This window comes from Salvelinus fontinalis, chromosome 37, assembly GCF_029448725.1.
Source record: "Salvelinus fontinalis isolate EN_2023a chromosome 37, ASM2944872v1, whole genome shotgun sequence".
NCBI lineage: Eukaryota > Metazoa > Chordata > Actinopteri > Salmoniformes > Salmonidae > Salvelinus > Salvelinus fontinalis.
The window spans coordinates 2,764,357-2,770,356 of record NC_074701.1 but is presented as its reverse complement, the minus strand read 5'-3'; positions in this window follow the sequence as shown (position 1 = coordinate 2,770,356).

Genomic DNA, 6,000 nt, shown 5'->3' with positions numbered 1-6,000 from the left:
ATTTTTATGTGCACTATGTCATCACGCACAGCCTTATATCCACAATTAATCAGTTTGATGGAAACACATCTCTGGTGAGAAAATGCACAGATTTTAGAATATTTGTGTGGAAATATGTCACCATTTGGATGGAAACCAAGCTAGTGGCATACATTTCGCCATTTTGCCAGTGTTGAAACTGAACTTCAGATGACGGGAAAAGATGAATCCATGCCGTGTACTGAATTTGTCCTTCCATACCCCTTTCCATTGCATAGAAAAGCAATTTATATCATATTCATTCTTCAGAAAGGCTCCATTGTTGATCAGTATTGGCATAGTAGACACTGAGTGTTCAAAACATTAGCAACACCTTCCTAATATTGAGTTGCACCCACTTTTGCCCTCAGAACAGCTTCAATTCATCGGGGCATGGACTCTACAAGGTGTCGAAAGCGATCCACATGGATTCTGGTCCATGTTGACTAAAATGCATCCCAACAGTTGTGTCAAGTTGGCTAGATGTTCTTTGGGTGGTGTCCAGTGTTGCAGTTCTTGACACACTCAAACCAGTGTGCCTGGCACCTATTTGCATACTTCGTTCAAAGGCACTTACATCTTTTTGTCTTGCACATTCACTCTCTGAATGGCACACATACACAATCCATGTCTCAATTGTCTCAAGACTTAAAAGTCCTTCTTTAGCCTGTCTCCTGCACTTCATCTACACCAGTGGTTCACAAACTTTTTATTGTCCCATTCCCCTTCAAACATTCAACCTCCAGCTGCATACCCCCTCTAGCACCAGGGTCAGCACACTATAAAATGTTGTTTGTTGCCATCATTGTAAGCCTGCCACACACACACACTGTACGATACATTTATTAAACATAAGAATGAGTGTGAGTTGTTGTCACAACCCGGCTTGTGGGAAGTGACAAAGAGCTTTATAGGACCAGGGCACAAATAATAATAATAATCAATCATTTTGCTCTTTATTTCTTTGTTTAGCCATCTTACATATAAAACCTTATTTGTTCATCAAAAATTGTTATTAACTCACCACAGGTTAATGAGAAGGGGTTGTTTGATGATGCACATAACTCTGCATTGTTGGGATCTATGGGAGAGAGTCTCAGTCTTAAATCATTTTCCACACACAGTCTGTGTCTGTATTTAGTTGTCATGCTAGTGAGGGCCGAGAATCCACTCTCACACGTGTTTGCAAAGGGCATCAGTGTCTTAACAGTGCGATTTGCCAAGGCAAGAAACTCTGAGTGCAGCCCTATCCAGAAATCTGTCACTGGCTTCTGATTAAATTCAATTTTCATAGAACCGTTTGTTGGAATATCGATGAGGCTCTCTTGTTCAGATATCGGTAAGTGGACTGGAGGCAGGGCATGAAAGGGATAACGAATCTAGTTGTTTGTGTCGTCCGTTTCGGGAAAGTACCTGCGTAACTGCGCACCCAGCTCAGGTGCTTTGCTATATCACATTTCACATTGTCTGTAAGCTTGAGTTAATTTGCACACAAAAAATCATACAATAATGGAAAGACCTGTGTGTTGTCAGATATGTCTATGTCCTGGGAAATGTTCTTGTAATTTACAATCCCATGCTAATCGCATTAGCCTACGTTAGCTCAACCGTCCCCTGTAGAGGTAAATGCAAACAGAAAAGAGCTCCAACTTCTTAATCATAGCCTCAATTTTGTCCCGCACATTGAACATTTTTCGCCTAAATTGACATACCCAAAGTCCCTGTAATCCTAGATTCAGATCATTCAGGCGAGACGAAACTCGCCATCATGCAAGCGGTCAGACAAGTGAAAATGATGGTCAGTAAAGAAAACTTTAAGCTCATCTCTCAATTCAAAAATGTTTTGTCAATACTTTGCTCCTTGATAACCAGCACACTTCTGTATGTTGTAAAAGCATGACATAGTCACTGCCCATATCATTGCATAATGCAGAAAATACACAAGAGTTCAGGGGCCTTGCTTTAAGAAAGTTAACCATTTTCACTGTAGTGTCCAAAACGTATTTCAAGCTCTGAGGCATTCCCTTGGCAGCAAGAGCCTCTCGGTGGATTCTGCAGTGTACCCAAGTGGTGTCAAGAGCAACTGTTTGCACGCGCGTTACCACCACTATGTCACCCTGTCATGGCTTTTTGCGCCATCAGTACAGATACAAACACATCTTGACCACAAAGTCAATTTGATGTCACAAAGTACATTTAAAATATCCTCTCATGTTGCCCTGGTTTCCAGTGGTTTGCAGAAGAGGATGTCTTCCTTAATTAAGGATCGGACCCTTTTTTTCATTTTTCTCCTAAATTGACATGCCCTAATCTAACTGCCTGTAGCTCAGGCCCTGAAGCAAGGATATGTATTTTCTTGGTACCTTTTGAAAGGAAAAACTTTGAAGTTTGTGGAAATGTGAAAGGAATGTAGGAGAATATAACACATTAGATCTGGTAAAAGATAATACAAAGAAAAATCCAACCGTTCTTTTGTATTTTTTTTGTAACACAATCTTTGAAATGCAAGAGAAAAGCCATAATGTATTATTCCAGCCCAGGTGCAATTTATATTTTGGCCACCTGATGGCATCAGTGCATGTGCAACGTTTTAGACTGATCCAATAAACCATTGCATTTCTGTTCAAAATGTTGTATCAGACTGCCCAAATGTGCCTAATTTGTTTATTAATAACAGTGCAGTTAGATTAACAAGAAATTAATCTTTCTGCCAATATCAGATATGTCTATGTCCTAGGAAATGGTCTTGTTACTTACAACCTCATGCTAATCGCATTAGCCTACGTTAGCTCAACCGTCCCGTGGAAGGGACACTGTCCCAAAGTTGAACTTTTCTAACGCAGGCGTTCCGCTAGCGGAACCCCTCAACAACATTCCGCTGAAAAGGAAGCGCGCGAAATTCAAAAATATGTTTTTGAAATATGTAACTTTCACACATATCAAGTCCAGTACAGCAAATGAAAGATATAATTCTTGTTAATCTACCCATCGTGTCCGATTTCAAAAAGGCTTTACAGTGAAAGCACAACGTATGATTATGTTAGTTCAGAGCCAAGTAAAAAAAAACACACAGCCATTTTTCCAGCCAGAGATAGGAGTCACAAAAAGCAGAAATATAGATAAAATGAATCACTAACCTTTGATGATCTTCATCAGATGACACTCATAGGACATAATGTTACACAGTACATGTATATTTTGTTCGATAATGTGCATATTTATATCCAAAAATCTAAGTTTACATTGGCGCGTTACGTGCAGTAATGTTTGGATTCCAAAACATCCAGTGATTTTGCAGATAGCCACAGAAATCCCAGAAATACTCATAATAAGCAAGTGTCATTCCCAGAACGAGAGCATAGAGGTCGCAATGGTGGGTAGTATATGGGGCTTTGGTTAGCTGATGTTAATGCGAGTGTAGCGAAATGCTTGTGCTTCTAGTTCCAGAGGTGCAGTAATATCTAACACGTAATCTAGCAATTTCCCAACAACTACCTAATACACACAAATCTAACAAGTAATCTAACAATTCCCCAACAACTACCTAATTCACACAAATCTAAAGGGGTGAATGAGAATATGTACATATAAGTATATGGATGAGCGATGCCCGAGCGGCATAGGCAACATGCAGTAAATGGTATAAAATACAGTGTATACATGTGATATGAGTAATGTAAGATATATAAACATTATTAAAGTGGCATTATTTAAAGTGGCATTGTTTAACCTGTCTAGGATGAGGGTGCCGCTAGCGGCACTCCCCCCCCACCCCCACTGAAAAACCAGTGCCGCGAAATTCAATTTTTTTTTATTTTTTTAATATTTAACTTTCACACATTAAAGTCCAATACAGCTAATGAAAGACACAGATCTTGTGAATCCAGCCAACATGTCCGATTTTTTAAATGTTTTACAGGGAAGACACAATATGTAAAGATGTACATCTATTACCTAAAAACACATTAGCATAATCCACCATCTTTTATTTGTCCACCAACACCAGTAGCTATCACCAATTCGGCTAAACTAAGATATTTATAGCCCCTAACCAAGAAAAAAACTCATCAGATGACAGTCTGATAACATATTTATGGTATGGGATAGGTTTTGTTAGAAAAAAGTGCATATTTCAGGTAGATGGCATAGGTTACAATTGCACCCACCGTCACAAATGGAATAGAAAAACTACTTAGAGCAACGTGTTTACCTACTTACTAATCATCAAACATTTCGTAAAAATACACAGCATACACGAATCGAAAGACACAGATCCTGTGAATACAGACAATATTTCAGATTTTCTAAGTGTCTTACAGCGAAAACACAATAAATCGTTATATTAGCATAGCACATAGCACATAGCAGCCCAGCATTGATTCTAGCCAAAGTGAGCGATAAAAGTCAACATCGCCAAAATATATTAATTTTTTCACTAACCTTCTCAGAATTCTTCAGATGACACTCCTGTAACATCATATTACACAATCCATATAGAGTTTGATCGAAAATGTTTATATTTAGCCACCAAAATCATGGTTAGACAATGTGAAATGTAGCCCAGCTGATGAGAAAATGTCCGTGCGCCATATTAGACAGTGATCTACTCTTATACATAAATACTCATAAACGTGACTAAAAAATATAGGGTGGACAGGGATTGATAGATAATTTAATTCTTAATACAATCGCGGAATTACATTTTTTAAATTATCCTTACTTTTCAATACAGTTTGCGCCAAGCGAAGCTACGTCAAAAAACATGGCGTCCTAAGCCACTAACATTTTTCGACAGAAACACGATTTATCATAATAAAAATGTCCTACTTTGAGCTGTTCTTCCATCAGTATCTTGGGCAAAGGATCCTTTCTTGGGTCCAATCGTCTTTTGGTGGAAAGCTGTCCTCTTGCCATGTGGAAATGCCAACTGCGTTCGGGATGAACTGGAAGCGTGCCCAGCAATTCACAGCGTTTTAGAAATAAATGTCCCAAAATCGCACTAAACGGATATAAATTGCAATAAAACGCTTTAAATTAACTACCTTATGATGTTTTTAACTCCCATAACGAGTAGAAACATGACCAGAGTAATATTACTCCCTCCACTAATGCTTGGAACAAGTGCGGGTCGATGTCCTCCAGGCGCATTACGCAGCAAGAAAAGACTTGCTAGCTACAGGTTTTTTTAATTTATAGTGCCTGTGAACGCGCAATCGACCCCATTCAAATCGTCATCACGTAAAGGCATCCAGGGGAAGACGTAAGCAGTGTCCGTATACTCATAGCAATAACAGTGCCCTTTTAACTGACTCCAGATCAGGGGCCAAAATTTCTGAAATCTGACTCCATGTCAGGGAAATTGCTGTAGAATGGGCTCTGTTCCACTTAGAGACAAAATTTCAACTCCTATAGAAACTATAGACTGTTTTCTATCCAATATGAATAATAATATGCATATTGTACGATCAAGGATTTTGTGGGAAGCCGTTTCAAAAATTACACTATTAGCATAAATAGTCACAACAGCGCCCCCATCCTCAACAGGTTAACTTCTTTGGGCTACAAGCCCGAAACCGGGCACAATATGACAACACAGCCACTTCAAGTGCAGGGCGCGAAATTAAAAATATATATTTTTGAAATATTTAACTTTCACACATTAACAAGTCCAATACAGCATATGAAAGATAAACATCTTTTGAATCCAGCCAACATGTCCGATTTTTAAAATGTTTTACAGCGAAAACACCACGTATATTTATGTTAGCTCACCACCAAATACAAAAAAGGACAGACATTTTTCACAGCACAGGGAGCATGCACAAAACCAACCTAACTAACCAAGAACCAACCAAACTAACCAAGAAACAACTTCATCAGATGACAGTCTTATAACATGTTATTCAATAAATCTATGTTTTGTTCGAAAAATGTGCATATTTGAGCTATAAATCAGTTTTACATTGCAGCTACCATCACAGC